Source organism: Lissotriton vulgaris, chromosome 4_1 (assembly GCF_964263255.1).
Source record: "Lissotriton vulgaris chromosome 4_1, aLisVul1.2, whole genome shotgun sequence".
NCBI lineage: Eukaryota > Metazoa > Chordata > Amphibia > Caudata > Salamandridae > Lissotriton > Lissotriton vulgaris.
In genome coordinates, this window is record NC_141691.1 from 533,778,445 (window position 1) to 533,797,138 (window position 18,694).

Here is an 18,694-nt window from a genome sequence, read left to right on the forward strand (position 1 = left end):
GTATACTGTATCACTAGTGGGTGACAAATTCAAAGTTTGTGTTTGCCATCGGCCGTAGTGGGCAACGTCTTTGTTTCAATGTACTGGGAGGAGAAGGGTTAATCAAGTCGAGAGTCATGAGTTGCACAAATAATATACAATATCCAACCATACACATATTAGTACCTTTCAGGCAAACAAAACGATGAACATTCAAACTCTAAGTTAAATCACTCCCCTCTGAAACTTAGTGTAATTTTATCTGCATTGGAGCTTCATCACTAACGTCATAGATAAAAGAAGGGTAGGGGTTTCCACCGTACATCCAAACAACCTCTCATTAGTAGACCCCCTTCCTTTCCTCCTGCAATAAAAACAAAAGTCCATATGTTGCATTAAAATATGAAACATCTTGTCAAAAGCTGAAGTTACAACAGACCAAAATTCAGTGTAAATCATTGTTCATCTTCCAGGGGCACTCCTAGTTCCTCCTCTATGTTCCATGCTAATGGACCCTTGGTCTCACTGTTTCCAAGGATCAAAGTTCTATTTCCCCTCTCTCAGTTTCTTGGGTACTTTCACACCTGAAAATAGGAAAGTGTATCCCTGCCTCTAAAATGCATCTCGTAAAATTGTCTGGCCACAGGGTAATATGTGCCATTGTTATCTAAAGCCCTCACATGCTTGATGACTCTCTTCTTGGCCTTCTCGGCGTGCTTCAACATCCTGCGCATGCTACGGAAGATCTTCTGGTGGATCCCCACGGAGACCAGGAAGACCGTCACCCAGGCCCTCGTCACCAGCCGACTGGACTACGGCAACGCCCTCTACGCCGGAACCACCGCCAAGCTCCAGAAGAGACTTCAGCGGATCCAGAACGCCTCAGCCAGACTCATCCTCGACATCCCACGTAACAGCCACATCTCCGGACACCTGAGAGACCTGCATTGGCTCCCCGTCAACAAAAGAATCACCTTCCGTCTCCTCACCCACGCACACAAAGCCCTACACGATCAAGGCCCGAGCTACCTCAACAACCGAATCAACTTCTACGCTCCCAAACGCCACCTCCGATCAGCCAGCCACGCCCTCACCGCCGTCCCACGCATCCGTAGAGCGACAACAGGAGGAAGGTCCTTCTCCTACCTGGCCGCCAAGACCTGGAACTCCCTCCCGACCGACCTGCGCCTGACCCAAGACCACCTCTCCTTCAGGAAGAAGCTCAAGACCTGGCTGTTCGAGCAGTAACGGCACCCCCCCTCCTAAGCGCCTTGAGAACCTACGGGTAAGTAGTGCGCTCTGTAAATGTCTTTGATTGATTGATTGATTGATTGATGAATAGTGCTACCAACATACCTTTTGTTGCACAGGCATATGTGAGAAACTGGAAAATAGTTTTGATTCCCTTACCAAATGGTACTGAGTAGTCTTTTCTACTTGTGATGTTTTGGCATGCTTTGCATTTTCCACATGGGGAAGACACATTTCAGATTACTCAGTCTAGTTTCTTTTCTATCAGTGATATCACTGTGCACCAACCTGCATCTGAGGAGTAAGCTTTCCTAAGGGTAATACAGGGTTTCAACTGCTCCATTTGTTCACTGCACTTGACACTGCAGATAACATAACACATGTAGTTATAAAGTGCACATGCACCCAAGGGTATCTTGGCACTGAATAACAGACGTTTATTGTTACCTAACTCAATGGTACTTAATTTATCGGCCTCAGATAAATGAAAGGCTGAGTGGGTCCACCAGGATTTGAACCTGTGACCATGAGGGCAAACACTGGTTCTTACAGTGGACACATTAGTCCACTGAGCCACCAGACCCAGTGATGACATGGAGCAGGCTGTATTGTGGTTCTGGTACATTGATCATGTGTTTATTATTTGGAAAGGTGCAATATAATCCATTCTTGACTTTGTCAACAAACTTAAGAACAATTATGTGAATTTGGATTTTACCTGCACTACCAGTAGGGACAAAATTGAGATGTTGGTTGCCATGATTGAGCTGATTGTTGGGAAGTTTAAAACCAGCCTCTACAAGAAAGCTACTGAGGGTAACAGTCTTAATGCGCTCAGCAATCACCTGGAGCACTCCATATAGTGAGCTGCTGAATGCCAGAAGAAACTGCAGTTGGAAGAGTAAGCTCCAAGAGTAGAGAAACCACCATCCTTTTCCAAAACTGTATAGAGAATAAGGAACAGAAGGATAAAAAATATAAAAACTAATAGCCCAGCACACTTATTTAGTAAGTCAAACAATTATCAGAATTGTAATACAGTTGTTGTGCAAAAACGAGTCGATGTTGTCTATTTCTTATTAAACTTCATCCTTTATTTTCTTTTCTTTTTAAAAAAAACGCTTTGCAACCGTCAACGTGTTTCATCCTCACACGGACTTCTTCAGGACTACAAAAGTACATAAAAAACACAAATAGAACATTCGCTGAAGTGTGTTGAAGTGATAACTAAGAATGAAAGCAAAAATGAGAATGTTCATGTTGTAAAGGTACATGCCAAAGAGAATATGGTTGTCAAAGATAAGAACGAAAAGAAGATTCACAATTTAGGTTCTGGAAGAAAACGTTCTTTTGCTTTCAAAAGTCCTGATTCCCAATTCAAATGCTCTAGGTGTGGGAGTCCCAGTCACCTTGCAAATGATAAGAAATGCCCTGCACTTAAAGCAGAATGTGGTAGGTGTAAGAAAGTCACACATTTTTCTTCCTCTTGTAGGATTAAAAAGGAAAATTTCTAAAGTTAATATGGTGTGCAAGAATGAAGAAATTGATAGTGCGTCAGACTCTGATATTGATTGTGGACAAATTGTCTCTCAAGTTTTTAATGATAAAAAGAAAGGTCCAGTTGATGAGGTGATGGTGGAACATTGTGGAACATGTGTTCTATTTGATTGTGTTGCGAAAATTACTATCGTTTTTAAACAATTTCATGTACAGCATTTAAAAGGCAAAGTCAAATTTGGAAAGCAGACATCAACCCTTACGCTTATGGTGGGGAGCCATAAAAACTAATGTTTTTTTCAATGGCTTGATTGAGTACAAAGGATGATACGTCTCCGGGAAGGTTTATGTGTCTTACAAAGGATATAGTATGTTGAGCTGGTTACATCAGAGAGATCAAGGTGTTATGCTAGATTCCAATAGTGACCCACCCATATTGTTAAAAGAGAACTTCAAAATAAATAAAGTTGACTTGCTAGGTTGTACTGACGACTTCACCTTAAAGTTGAAGAACTCTTTTCCCAAAGTCTTCAGGGATGAATTAGGATGTTTGAATGATTACACGCATAAGATCAAATTAATATCTGGGGCCGTTCCTTTTACTAGTAAAGTGTGTGATGTTCCTTTGTCACTAAGGGAAGAGATGAAGGAACAATTGGAAAAACTCAAAGTGGAAGAGATAATTGAGGAGTGTGAAATAACACAAGGGTTGGCTCTGCTTGTAGGCACTTGCAAATTGGACGGAAGTCTCTGTCTCTGCATTGACCTAAGAAAACTTAACAAACAGGTTGTAGTAGATAAATATCCTCTCTCTAAAATTTCAGATATGCTCATGCTGCTTAAAGGTGCAGAAGCTTTTTCCACAGTTGATCTCAAATCTGCGTATCCTCAAATCAAGTTAGAGGAGGAATCTAGGGATTACACCTCCTTCATTACACCTTTTGGTACGATTAGGTTCATGCGTTTACTCTTTGGGCTAGTTTCTGCAGCCTCTGTCTTTCAGATGGCCTGGAGAGGGTTTTAAAAGGTCAAAAGGGTGTAAAAATGTACCAGGATGACGTATTAATTTATGGGAAAGATAATATTGAGCATGATTTGAGACTTAGGGAAGTATTGGAAAGGTTTAGCTTACATAACCTCACAGTCAGGATCGACAAATGCAAATTTAGGAAATCCTCTATTGATTACCTGGGACACACTATATCAGGTAAAGGAATTGAACCTAAAAGTGATTTGAGTAAGTCTATAGAAAGTTTAGCTTCACCAAAAAGTAAAGAAGATCTCATGAAATTCCTGGGGATGGCTGAATATTACAGCAAGTTTGTCAAAGGCTTTGCTGAAAAGTGTGTTCACATGCGTACACTTCTTTGCAAGGGTATAAACTTTGTTTGGAGCAAGGAGTGTGAAGCGGAGTTTGTCAAGATAAAAGGGTACCTTAAAGAGACACCTAAACTAAGGAGCTTTGATCCTGCAGCCAAATCGTTTCTTGTTTCTGATGCCAGTATGAAAGGTTTGGGGGCAGTTCTCCAACAAGAAGGTGAAAGTAAAACAGATGTCATTTTTTTCCCTTTCAAGGAGCCTCACGGTAGCAGGATTTTGATATTCCGTGATTGAAAGGGAGGCGTTAGCCATGCATTGGGCCATGAAGAAGCTAAAAAATCTCTTACGGGGAACTAAATTTGTAGTTTGCACCGATCACAAACCTTTAGTTGAGGTTTTTAACAGGAAAGGAATTGATGCCATATCGAGCAGAATTTCAAGGTGGGTTGTTGATTTACAAGGCTATCACTGTAATGTGGAATATTAACTGGAGTACGCAATCATACTGCTGATGCTTTGTCCAGACTGGTTACACCAGTGAGTTTGAATGGGTTTGTGCCATCGAGAATGGTTAGCATAAAAGAGGATAATTGGAGAGAAGAATGTGGAACTGATGAAGAACTCATAGAATTATCTTCTCTTATTGAAAATGGGTGGATTAAAAAAGGACAAGGTGTTTCAGATAAATATTGGAATGTAAGACATGAGTTATCTAAGTGTGATGGCTTGATGTTTTGCGTAACCAGATTAATTCCACCTAGGTGTTTTCGCGAAGAATTGATTAGGCTAGCACATCAAGGACACTAAGGAATTTCTAAACCCAAAGGAAGTGTTAGCCTTAATTATTGGTGGGCTGGCATGGATTTAGAAATTAAAAGGCTAGTGCGATAATGTATACCTTGCACATTAAGTGAAAAGTGTTTTAAACCAAGAGTTCAACCCATGGTCTTTAGAGATAGATTTAGAGATAGATCGAATGCACCTTGGGAAGAATTAGCTCTTGACAAATTGCGTTGTGTAAAATGCAAAGATGGTGATGTTTATATTTTTGTCCTTATAGACCTGTTTTCAAGGTGTCCAGAAATCAAGATCACCAAATGTACCAATACGAAACATGTCATCTCATTTTTAACTGAAGCTTTACCTAGAGAAGGGCTCCCTGGATATCTTCTTACAGATAACGGGGTACAATTTGCGATTTTTTGTTATATCACCCAGAAAGTAATGGAATGGTGGAAAGGTTTGTTCCGGTTCTTAAAGAATCCATTTCGTTATCTAAACAGAACAATGTTGATTGGAAAGAGGGAACTAACAAAATTGTAGACATGTATAGAATTACCCCTCATGCAACTCCTGGCTGTACGCCTTTTGTTTTTACTTAAAAGCAGACATCCCAATACCCTCATTACTCCTTTCTGTGTGAATGACATGTTGGCTAAGAGAAATAATAATAAGCCTTCTCAAGATTTGTGGAAAAGAAGGCTGACAAAGTTGTTGAAGGTAAGTTGGGGTTTGATAAAAAGAAAGCTGTTAAGAACACACAAGTTAATGTAGGAGATTTAGTTATGATCAGGGCAGTTTGGACGTAAATCTTCTGAGTTATTTAAAAAGGTTCATAGAGTTGTAAAGGTTCTCACAAATGCAATTAAAACTGAAGGTTCTAGGATTTGGAATCTTAATAGGGTTGTGGTCATTAACAATCCTTTGGTGAACAATGAATTTGCCAAACGTCTGCCACTTCTGGCACCAAATGTCCTTCGAATTCCTTGAGGGAAAAGAGTAGAAGTATTGTAAAACTTCCTATGAAATTCAATGATTATATTAGAGAATAATCTTTAGTAAACGTTAATGTCTTTCTCCCATGTTGGTTTCTTTGGTTATGTGGGGGGAAGGTGTGAAATAATGTGCTTACTCTTTAATTATTTATCTTGTAGATAGTGTTGGTTTCCCTTTAAGCAATTGCTACTGGTGAACCTGTTTCTTGAGTAGCTCCAGGGAGATAGAATACTGTGGAGTGAATAGAGAGCCAGTTGCACCTGACTACTGTAACTTGCTGGATGGGATCTTATCTCCTCTACAATAAACTTAATTTATTTTAACTACAATCTGCATATGCAATTACTTTTTAATATTTTTACAGGAGCATAGCCTAAGGAATCCAGGGTACATACCTTAAGGCTTAGGGGAACACAGCCTCGGGTGCTGGGTGGGGAAGTCAGAGCTCAAGGCTTAGGGATGCACTCCCAAAGGTGCAGGGGATCACACCTCAGAGCCATTCAGACAGTGTGTGGTCACAGTTGGCAGTGGACACAAAAGTCGAGGCACCACCCTCTGGATCCACATGAGGTCACTGCCAGATCCTCTGGATTGTATTTGTTTATGTCACAGGCTGAGGCAAACCACAAGGAAAGCTGATGACAAAAGCAAGGCTTGGTGAGCTTGAAGCCCTGGCCCACACCGCCCCTAAAAGTACAAAGTTGTTGATGATCAGATAAACAAGAGAGATCACAGTGTATTTGAAAGACAGCAAGCTGTCCAACAGCATAGCGCACACTGCCCATGTGCTTAATGCTTTAATCCATCTCCAGTCCTTCGCTCCCCTTTTGTTGGACACAGTGTGCTATAAATGTGTAAGCAATATAATTTAGTGTGGTGAAGTGGAGGTCACACTAAAATGCATTAGCCCAACCCCTGATGTGTGGTACTTTGTGAGGGATGTTCACCATCCAGTAGTAAAATAGAGTTTACACTGTCTAATAGGAAAACTGAGCTTCTGATCTGTGACTATAGTTTAAGCAAGGGACCCTTTTTATGGCATTCAAGTGAAAATATTCTGTTGATAGATACCTTTTACAGAGCAAGGCTATTGGAACTAAGATACGCTGGAAAGGCCCATCTCATCTTGCTGCAGAGGTTGGACTGAAGCGCAAGGCTGCTTTGGCTTTAATCTGCATTTCAAAAGAAAAGACTCTCAAATGGAACATGGTCAAAGAGGGTGATTGGTGTCCTTGTATTAACTAAGTGCGAACCCCCCGTACCGAGAGAGCAGGGCTAATATAGATGTAATGTACAGTAAATGCAATACAAATGCTTTTGATTTCTGGCTCGATCTGCTGAATTCATTAGTGAGTGCTGAAGGGCTAAACAGTGAAGCAATATGAATGTGTCTTACAAATGCTGGGCATTGCTGGATTGGCTTTCTAAAATGCCCTCTGTAATCTGTAATTATTGGGCTTAGGCTTGGCAGTAGTTCCTTTTTCGGTTCTTCAAAATCCTAATCATCATAGAAGGGTGGCTTTTCCCACTTAAACTTCGAAATACTTTAATTATACATTATTTCATATCCTTGTGAAGAAAACGAGGCAAAGTTGTGGCTAGACAGCATGCTGATTGCATATTTTTTGTATCTCCTATATGGAAAGAGCTGCAATTTCATGTGGTGACCATTGTCTTTACTTCACTGCACCTTTGGCATATGTTGAAGTGAGAAGTGAAAGGAGTGAGAGATAGGACGCTTAGGTCTGGAGAGTGGTATTGTATGAATGGAGAGCTGTAGGAGTGCCATATGGCATATTTCAGAAGCGCTTTTGTGTTGTGTATTCATGACAGATTCTGCTCGCATTGTGTAGCAGAGAGCGTGTAGCTTTGCTTATGGAGAGAGTCGAGTGAAAGATTACAGGAGATCACTCTAGTTGCCCCTACCATCTGTGGTGGTTATTTGGTTCATATTAGAGAGTATAAACATTTTAAGGTCCAGAGTCAGGGTGCAGCAGTGTGCCACTTACCAGTTTGTGCACTGTATCAGTGGGATATTAAGATGGTTGATGAGAATCCTAGTGATGGTGGTGAGGTGAATAGTTAGTGGCCAAGAGAGAAGGATCCATTTGAGCTTAATCTCAACCACTGAAGGAGACTCTATGAAAATAACCAATGCTCATTTTAATAAGTCAATAGTCAATTTAATTGTGTCCAACATAGACAAACCTGTCTTGCATGAATCAATGAAATTTCACCAAATACTGTGTGTTTTGTTTTTTAATTCAAAGTCAGATTAGAGCAGTGGGCACTCACAGGGTTCATCACTTCATCTGGAAGACATTGAGATCTATTTATCCATGTGTGGACGATTGCTATGGGTCAGTCCATATGTCGATCCACTTTTGAAAAAGCTTTGTTTCAGTCCCCACATGCTTCAGGAATAAAATCACTGCAGGTAAGGCTGCTCACAACACCCCACATGGCGAGCACTCCTACTGAATGCTCATGTTTAGCAAAGGAGACTTCACCTTCAAGAAGATTTGATTGTTATTGAGGGTGAATGGTCATACAATAAGTTTGATTACTACGGATTGTTTTAGATTTGCAGCCCTGTCAAAATGGAAAGGCCCACACCTTGCTGTAAGACAATTGTTCACCTACTGTCACTGCGGCAATCAAACATGCCTTTTAACTCACTATTTATAAGAAGTGCCTCTGGCCTCTCCATTTGATTTAGTCATATCTTGTCCATCTAAAAAATATTTTGGGGTCAGCGCCCACAATTTATCTGTAGGCCAACTTATCTGCCCCCACAACTTACGTCATATGAAACTTTTGGTTTCTGAGCAGACCTACGGGTCCTATTAAATTTCTTCTGTCATGGAGACTCACAGGTTTGATCCACTAGGAGACTGAAACGTCAACCATTTTTTTCCACCCAACAATCTATAATTTAGATAAAAGTACCACATGTGCCCTAGGGATGTGCCCTAGGGATATGCCCTCTCATTTACAAAAAACATTTAACGGTTGTTAAGGCTCTGATTCGAAAAATCAGACTTTTCTAACTGTAGAGCACACAAACCCAAATAGCAATTCAGTAACATGTTAATGGACCATACCAAATCGCTGATTGGGATTGGAAATAAATACAGATGTATTTTTTGGAAGGGGCATTTTAAGGGTGTCCTTTCCAGATACCAGATCTTTAAGCTATGTATCAATGTTTTGCAGCTGAAATCTAGTCACAAAACATTAATATTTTACCACCTCGTAAAAGGAGGTGGTAAGCCATTTGCCGTCCCATGGAACCACTTCCCATTTGTTAATGTTCACAAAAACATTTTTTGTGAGAAAACAGTGGTCCATGAGACCACTGCCTGCTCTTAAAAATTGGTTTGTGTAGCCTTTCATTTTTTTAAATGCATTGATTCATTTTGGGAAAAAAATAACTTTGTTTGACCTTCATTGTCAGCCTGCCTGTCGTTGTAGCCGATCATAGTGGGTTTCAATTTGCGACCTACTTCATGCATATTATGAAGTTAGGTTGGAATGTGACACACTAAGAATCAGTGTTTTGAGAGCCAACCTATTAATTCATAGATCATTTAGCAAAATGGCAATAGATTGTTAGAAGTGGGTGCACAAATTACAACCACTCCTAAAAAAGTGTATATTAGATTTAAGGAATCGCAAATTGTGAATAGTTATTTGTTGCAATGTACAATCCCTTAAAAGGAAACTTTGTACATGATAAATTTGATTGAGTGGTTGTTCTGAAAAATGCAAGGTCATAGAAATGCTTATGACATTGCTGTGTAGGAAATGTCTATTTGACTCCTCAGCATGAATCTCATCTTTGCCTGGACCTGCCACAATTTGCCCACCCACATCTGCCAATACCTTCCCCAATCTCATTATCTTTTGTTCCTGACCGCTACCTATGCCTCATTATTCTTACTTCATTGCTAGCTGCCTATGCCCTCCTCAAACCTACATCATACCTTCAACTGTGCCCACCACACATTTTCACCCTCCTCGGACGTCCCCCTCACATCTGTCCATGGCATGTGTTGTGACCAGACTAGTGGGCACTAGGACCCACGGGGTCAGGGGACATTGGGGACAGGACACCGGACACCACATCCGGTCAGGGGGCAGGGAGGCATTTCCAGGGGAGCGAGGGCAGGAGACAGGAAGCAGAACGAGCTGTGCCCAGAGATATACATATAACTAGAATAAAAGGTTACCTGAAGTAATGACTGGTGTCGTGTAATCCTTGGGGACTCATCAGGACAACACAACTGGCGACGAAGGTTAACGAAGTCCCGCGTGTATCGAAACCAGGAGCCCACCCTGGATCGTGTCGTGTGCAGGAAGGAATTTGGCGATAGTGAACTGCGTCAGGAAGCGCAATGACGCGGGAGCCCACCCCGACTGCTGCCAAGTGAAGTTTGCCCATGTCCGGTAAGCGCTGTGTGTAAGCGCGAGGAATTGAAAAAGTAGCGTGAGCTCGCTCGAGAGTCTCGGCGGCCATCTTGAATTCAGGCGACAACAACCAATCAGAGCACGAGGAATACGGGCGGCCATTTTAAAGTTAGGCAAGTCTCGCAAGACTCTATGCGGCCATTTTGAAATCAATGATTCAGAAAAGGGGGGTGGTGATGGACAGAGTATCTGAATTAAGCAGAGCACTCCTACCCAGTCAAGAGATCTGGGCTTGATCCATCACCGTTTTTTAGCTCACTCCACCATCCCAGCTCAGAACCTGGCTACATGCAAATTAGTCTGTCCCTGGCCCAGTGCATCATGGGAACAGGGCAGACCAAACTACCAAGCCAATTCTTTTACTGGAAAGGAAACAAGCTTCCGGGGACCAGTTTCTGGCATTACAGTCGTCTTCGACCCGGCTTGCTTGAATCCTGATGGTGCAGTGAGCAAGGGACTTACATCTGAGCATACCCTTCCACGCTTATGGTGGACAAAACGATTCATGATGCACTGGGCCAGGGACAGACTAATTTGCATGTAGCCAGGTTCTGAGCTGGGATGGTGCAGTGAGCTAAAAAACAGTGATGGATCAAGCCCTGATCTGTTGACTGGGTACGAGTTCCGAACAAGAATACTAAAGGAACCGACATCGCTAGAAAACATATTGGCACTAGCAAGAGCAGAAGCAAGAGCAACGTCACAGGCAATATAAATGGAACGAGGAAAAGAACGGAAAATTGAACAGGCGCACCGCATAACAGAAAACAGCCGCACCGGCAGCTGGAAGAAGGGACAAAGTGAACAAACAACAAGAAAACAACAAGAATCACTGTGCTACCGGTGCGGACTGGAATTTCCACATAGAGGTGCATGCCCAGCGTTTGGTCAAACCTGCAGAAAATGCAACAGGAGCAACCACTTTGCCAGTGTGTGCCAAGGGATGCAGTTCAGAAATGAAAGGGGGAGACCCGGAAGACAGCGGACGACGACAAGCAGGCATGTCTGACACGTTGAAACAGCAAACAAGAGCTCATCAATAGAGTCGGGAGACGAGGAAGAAGAAGAAAAGGTGGAGGGACTATACCTCATGTCCGCAGAAGAAAACAAGACTGAAGAAAGCATCCGCCTGGTAGACAAGAAAACGATCAAGAAAATGGAGTCTGTGACAATAGATGTAGGACCACACAAAGCACGGTTCGTGCTTGACAGCGGCGCCACGTGTAACATCATGTGCGCGTCGGAATATGACAAGATGGAAACAAAACCAACGCTGCAACCATCGAGAGTCGAAGTATTCTCATGGGGCTCAAGAAGACCGGTGACCAACCTAGGAAAATTCACAGAAAATTTAACATACAAAGACCAAACAATTGAAGAAGAGATTCATGTGCTGAGAGGAGATATCCGAGCACCAAGCCTGCTGAGCAATGTCACAGCACAAGTGATGGGCCTGTTGGAAATGACATACAACATGTCTGAAAAGAGAAGCATCCTAAATAATTATCCAAAACTACTGACAGGACTGGGTAAACTCAAAGGGCGACAAATCACGGTACACATCGATGAAACAATAAAGCCGGTAGCTCAGCACTAACTGCGAGTACCCATACACCTGCAACCACAAGTAGAAAAAGAGAGCGAATCACTGCTGAAACAGGATATCATAGAGCCGGCGGAAAGACCGACGCCTTGGGTGTCACCAATAGTGGCTGTACCAAAGAAAAACACTTCAAACATCAGGATCTGTGTCGACATGAGGGTACCAAACACGGCGATTGAATGAGAAAGACACCCTGGACCTCACCTCGACGACATGATCAGCTGCCTAACAGGAACAAGAAGATTCTCCAAACTGGATCTGTGCAAGGGATATCATCCGTTGGAGCTTGATCCGCAATCCTACATTACATACATTCTCTACACACCTAGGTCTGTTCCGCTACAAGCGTCTGAGCTTTGGGATATCATCAGTTGCGGAAATATTCCAGGAGACAATAAGACAAGTAATAAGGCCAGTAAAAAACAGTTGAATTATAGCGATGACATCCTGGTGTTCGGCAAGTCAGATGAGGAGCACCACAAGGTGCGGCGAGAAGTATGCTCCCAGCTAGAGCAGGCAGGACTCACACTAAATGAAGATAAGTGTGAACTAGGGCGAGATGAACTGGTGTTCTTTGGGCACATTTTTTCAAAAAAAGGAATGTGGCCAGATCGCAGCAAGGTGGACACTCTGAAAAAAGCAAGACAGCCAAGTGACGTTGCAGAAGTCAGGTCATTCCTCGGCCTTGCCAGCTACTGCGCAAGGTACATCAAAGACTTTGCGACAGTAAGTGCACGGTTGCGTGAACTGACAAGGCAAGGACAGAACTTTGAATGGATCAAAGAATGCAGCAAAGAATTTGAAGAAATAAGAGAATCAGTGACTGCAGTAGATCACTTGGCGCACTTTGACCCGATTCTATGCACTGAATTGACAGTAGATGCAAGCCCGGTAGGGCTGGGGGCAATACTGGCACAACACAGACCAAGAAAGGACTCCCCAAGATGTGTGGTGGCCTATGGGAGCAAAAGCCTGTCGGACATTGAGAGAGCATACTCTCAACCTGAGAAAGAGAGTCTGGCAGTTGTGTGGGCCTGCGAACATTATCACATGTTCATCTATGGGAAACCTTTCACCATAGTAACGGACCACCAAGCTCGAGTCACAATCTATGGAAATCCCAACGCCAAGATACCACAGCGAATAGAGAGGTGGGGAACAAGGCTAATGGACTATAACTTCAAAAATAATACACAAGCCTGGCAAAGAACATAATCCAGCTGACTACATGTCACGACATCCTTTGCCACACAAGACAGAGGCCCCGACGATGGCAAAGGAATATTTGAACTTCATATTGAAACACAACACTCCGGCCTCAATAACAATGACAGAGCTGGAACAGGAGACAAAGCGAGACCACACAATGCAAGCTATCCAGAAAGTGATGAGACAACAACGGTGGAGACAAATAAACAACAACACCATTGTGGAGGAAGGAGTAATAAAAGAGGAACTGCTGGCATTTAAGAAAATCCACGAAGAGCTCTCAGAGAGTGAAAATGGTATCATGATGAGAGGAACGAGGATAGTGATGCCCCGCATGCTGAGGAAACAAACAGTAGAACTAGCGCACGAGTCACACATAGGAATGGTTGCAACCAAGAAAATGCTGAGAGAAAAGGTGTGGTTCCCGGGGCTGGACAGCATGGTTGAAGCGACTGTCATGCAGTGCCACGTTTGCCAGGTGATGGGGCCACCACCCAAACCAGAACCGTTACAAATGTCTGAACTACCGAAGGCAGTATGGACCGAACTAGCGGCGGATTTCTATGGACCACTAGAGACAGGAAACTATCTACTGGTCATCATAGACGAGTTCTCCCATTTTCCAATAGTCAGACAAGTAGCATCCACGTCGGCAAACGCGACACTACCAGTCATGGACGATGTATTCGCAGCATGGGGCTCACCGCAAGTATTAAAAACTAACAATGGCCCGCCATTCTCAGGAGAGGAATTCCGCAAATTTATAGCATATCTTAGAAATAGACACTGGAAAATCACACCTCTGTGGCCGCAAGAAAACGGAATGGCGCATTGGCGGAACGGTTCATGGGGACTATAAAGAAGGCAGTCCAAAGAGCGAAAATGACACAAATATCGATAGGTCAAGCCCTGTGCCAGATACTGAGGGACTACAGAAACACCCCTCACAGCTCCACAGGCCGGTGTCCGGCTGACTTAGTTCTGAGTCGGTCAAGCAGGACCCGTTTACCGCAGATGGATGCAAAAATGAGTGAGGAGCGAAGCGAAATAGCTGTCAAAGATGAAGAGGCGAAAGCAAAAATGAAGGCCTACGCTGATAAACGGAGGCATGCCTCCACAACAGACATAAAAGAAGGCGACACCGTGATAGTGCGGCAACGGCAGCAAAGAATATCAGACAGCACATTCTCAAAAGACCCGCTGACTGTAATGAAAGTGAAAGGACCCATGATACCGGCGGCAGCTGGGCGATACAACATCACAAGGAACAGATCGCACTTCAGAGAACTGAAAACAGAAGTGGAAGAATTGCCGACAACAACAACAACGGCAGTGAGGAAGTAAGACAATGGACAAGAGAGCCAAAGTGAAACAAGACCAAGAAGATTGTGCAAGAAACCACAAAGACTGATTGAAGAGATGTAGTGTGACAGGGACCGGCGAGTGTCTCAGTCTCTCTCTCTCTCTCTCTCAGTCTCTCTCTCTCTCTCTCTCAGTCTCTCTCTCTCTCAGTCTCTCTCCTCTCTCAGTCTCAGTCTCTCTCTCAGTCTCTCTCAGTCCCTCTCTCAGTCTCTCTCTCTCTCTCTCTCATCAGTCACCAGCAGTGACAGCAGAGCGCAGTACAAAAAGAAAATTATTGTTTGTAACAAAGGGGGAGATGTTGTGACCAGACTAGTGGGCACTAGGACCCACGGGGTCAGGGGACATTGGAGACAGGACACCGGACACCACATCCGGGCAGGGAGGCATTTCCAGGGGAGCGAGGGCAGGAGGCAGGAAGCAGATCGAGATGTGCCCAGAGATATACATGTAACTAGAATAAAAGGTTACCTGAAGTAATGACTGGTGTCGTGTAATCCTTGGGGACTCATCAGGACATCACAGCATGCAGGCCATTGTCTCAATTCCCCTCTACCTATGCACTTCTAGTCCTCTCTCTCTGTTCTTCTCATCCAAGCTCCCCTGTGCCATAGACTGTGCGCTCCTACATCTTAGGCTGTGCACTCCTGCACCTTAGACACGGCACACCCACGCCTTAGGTTGTGCACACCTTCTGCTTAGTCTTTGCTTCCCTTCAGCTTAGGCCGTACACCTCTGCAACTTAGGCCATGCTCCCCTGCACTTTAAGCTGTCTCTCCTGCACCTTACTCCGCGCTCTCTTGCACCTTAGGCCGTGCTCTCTTGCACCTTAGGCCATGCTCCCCTGCACTTTAGACTGTCTCTTCTGCACATTAGGCCGTGCTCTCTTGCACCTTAGGTTGTGTACACCTGCACCTTTGCCATGCTCCCCTCCACTTTAGGCTGTCTCTCCTGCACATTAGGCCGTGCACTCTTGCACCTTAGGTTGTGTACACCTGCACCTTAGGCCATGCTCCCCTGCACTTTAAGCTGTCTCTCCTGCACCTTACTCCGCGCTCTCTTGCACCTTAGGCCGTGCTCTCTTGCACCTTAGGCCTTGCTCCCCTGCACTTTAGGCTGTCTCTTCTGCACATTAGGCCGTGCTCTCTTGCACCTGACGCTGTGTACACTTGCACCTTAGGGCATGCTCCCCTGCACTTTAGGCTGTCTCTCCTGCACATTAGGCCATGCTCTCTTGCACCTTAGGTTGTGTACACCTGCACCTTAGGCCATGCTCCCCTGCACTTTAAGCTGTCTCTAGTGCACCTTACGCCCCGCTCTCTTGCACCTTAGGCCGTACACCTCTGCAGCTTAGGCCATGCTCCCCTGCACTTTAAGCTGTCTCTCCTGCACCTTACTCCGCGCTCTCTTGCACCTTAGGCCGTGCTCTCTTGCACCATAGGCCTTGCTCCCCTGCACTTTAGGCTGTCTCTTCTGCACATTAGGCCGTGCTCTCTTGCACCTGACGCTGTGTACACTTGCAGCTTAGGGCATGCTCCCCTGTACTTTAAGCTGTTTCTAGTGCACCTTACGCCCCGCTCTCTTGCACCTTAGGCCGTACTCTCTTGCACCTTAGGCCATGCTCCCCTGCACTTTAGGCAGTCTCTTCTGCACATTAGGCCGTGCTCTCTTGCACCTGACGCTGTGTACACTTGCACCTTAGGGCATGCTCCCCTGCACTTTAGGCTGTCTCTCCTGCACATTAGGCCGTGCTCTCTTGCACCTTAGGTTGTGTACACCTGCACCTTAGGCCATGCTCCCCTGCACTTTAAGCTGTCTCTCCTGCACCTTACGCCCCGCTCTCTTGCACCTTAGGCCGTGCTCTCTTGCACCTTAGGGCATGCTCCCCTGCACTTTAGGCTGTCTCTCCTGCACATTAGACTGTGCTCTCTTGCACCTTAGGTTGTGTACACCTGGACCTTTGGCCATGCTCCCCTCCACTTCAGGTGGTCTCTCATGCACATTAGGATGTGCTCTCTTGCACCTTAGTCTGTGCACACCTGCACATTAGACCATGCTTCCCTGTACTTTCGGCTGTCTCTCCTGCATATTAGGCCATGCTCCACTGCACTTTAGGTGGTCTCTCCTGCAAATTAGGCCGTGCGCTCTTGCACCTTAGCCTGTGCACCCCTACACTATAGGTTGTGCTCCCCTGCAGCTTAGGCTGTACACCTCTGCACATTAGGCTATGCTCCCCTGCACTTGCGGCTGTCTCTCCTGCTCATTAGGCCATGCCCTGCATCTAGGTCTGTACTCTCTTGCACCATAGTCCACGCACACCTGCACCTTGGGCCATGACCCCCTGCACTTTAGGCTGTCTCTCCTGTACATTAGGCTGTGCTGTCTTGCATTTTAGGCTGTGCTCCCCGGCACCTTTGGGTGTGCTCTCTTGCACCTTGGGCTGTGCACCCCTGCACCGTAGGCTATACTCTCTTGCACCTTAGGCTGTGCACCCCTGCACCTTAGGCTGTGCTCCCCAGCAAGTTAGGCTGTACACCTCTGCACCTTAGGTCATGCTTCCCTGCACTTTATGCTGTCTCACCTACACATTAGGCCGTGCTCTCTTGCGCCTTAGCTGTGCACTCCTGCACCTTAGGCCGTGCTCTGTTGCTCCTTTGGCTATGCACCCCTGCACCTTAGGCCATGCTCCCCTGCACCTTAGGCCGTGCTCCCCTTCAGATCAGGCTGTCTCTCCTGCACATTGGGCCGTGCTCTCTTGTGCCTTAGCTGTGCACCTCTGCACCTTAGACTGTGCTCCCTTGTACTTTAGGCTGCCTCCCCTGCATCTTAGGCCGTTTTCTTTTGCACCTTAGTCTATGCTCTTCCAACGATAGCTCTTCTCAGATCTCAGGCCCTCAACAGCACAGAAAACCCTTGTGATCCTCATGTGCCTGGAATTAAAAAAGGATCACATATTTCACCTTGTTCCTCGGTGAAACATCAATACGGCTCAACTGACCTCACGGGTCCCCAGGCCAGAAACCCGTTTCAGCAGCCAGCGCTAAGTATGGAGAAGGTAGCCGTCAGCTTTACATTTCCAAATGCGGTATTTATAGCGGTTTGTCATGAGGCTGGTGCCAATACTTCGCTGTAATTATTTTCAAGCATTAACCAGCTCGTAGCCCACAAAGAAGCAATAATAATTCGAACACATGCGAAATGTTTCCTCTCACGAGAATCCAGCACTGAAATGTAGATTTTCCCATGCAGTTTCTCCTCGAGTTGACTTTTCTAATGTAAAGGCGTTCACTGTTCCTTCCAGCCCATAATTTTGCTCTTCTGAATGTCCCAATCTGCCCTCCACCTGTCGGTGCCACATGCCTGCCAAGGGCTGCTGTCTGGTGTGATAATGGGCACCAGATTGACTGGCTCAGCGGGCCGGACGCTAACTGAATGCTGAGAGGCGCTGGACTGCACCCGCTCCTTTACAATCAACGGGCTTTCATTTCACGAGGACAGCGCTCTGCAATTTGCTGTTCTGCCCCTGTGCCGCGAATTCAGCATCAGGCAAAGGGCACCTTCCATCTGCGAGGCAGGGATGGTGAGAATCACTCCAACCGCGCATTTTCTGAGCCAGAGATTTAAAACTTGGCAATGCAGTGCCGCATTCATCCACACGGGGAGCAATTACCAGGGGGCACAGGTAGAGCCAAACTTTAAAGGTGAAAGATATGAGATGTCATTCAGTGGGCCTGGAAGAATCGTCAGAGCCAAAACGAACGAACGGATGAATGAATGGATGATGAATTGGAATGTATAGAGCTCACTGGTACCCACGTCTGGGCGCCCTGCTGCTGAAAAGGGGTGTAGGCAGCAGGGATATCAAATTGGCTAGAAATATGTAAAGAGACTTAACTTGTGGGGCTCCCCTCACAGTTGTGTTGCAATGCCTCATAAGGGGAGTAGTTGTTGTGAGCAGTATATGGGGAACAGTGTGGGTTAAAGCACACTGGGCCAGTGCCACTGTTCGCAGTGTATCCGGATGAAATTCGTTTCATATGGGTTATATAGTTCTCTTACCCTCTCCCGCCGAGGGCTTTTAGTTGGTCTCATTGCAGGTGTTACATTTTGTCAGGCAATGTGCTAGTAGAGCTGGTAGGTTATGGGACTATAGGGTTTAGTTTAGGGAATAAATGACTGATCTAACCCATTGGTCTTTAAAAAAAATGTATATAAAACTTTTACGCTTCC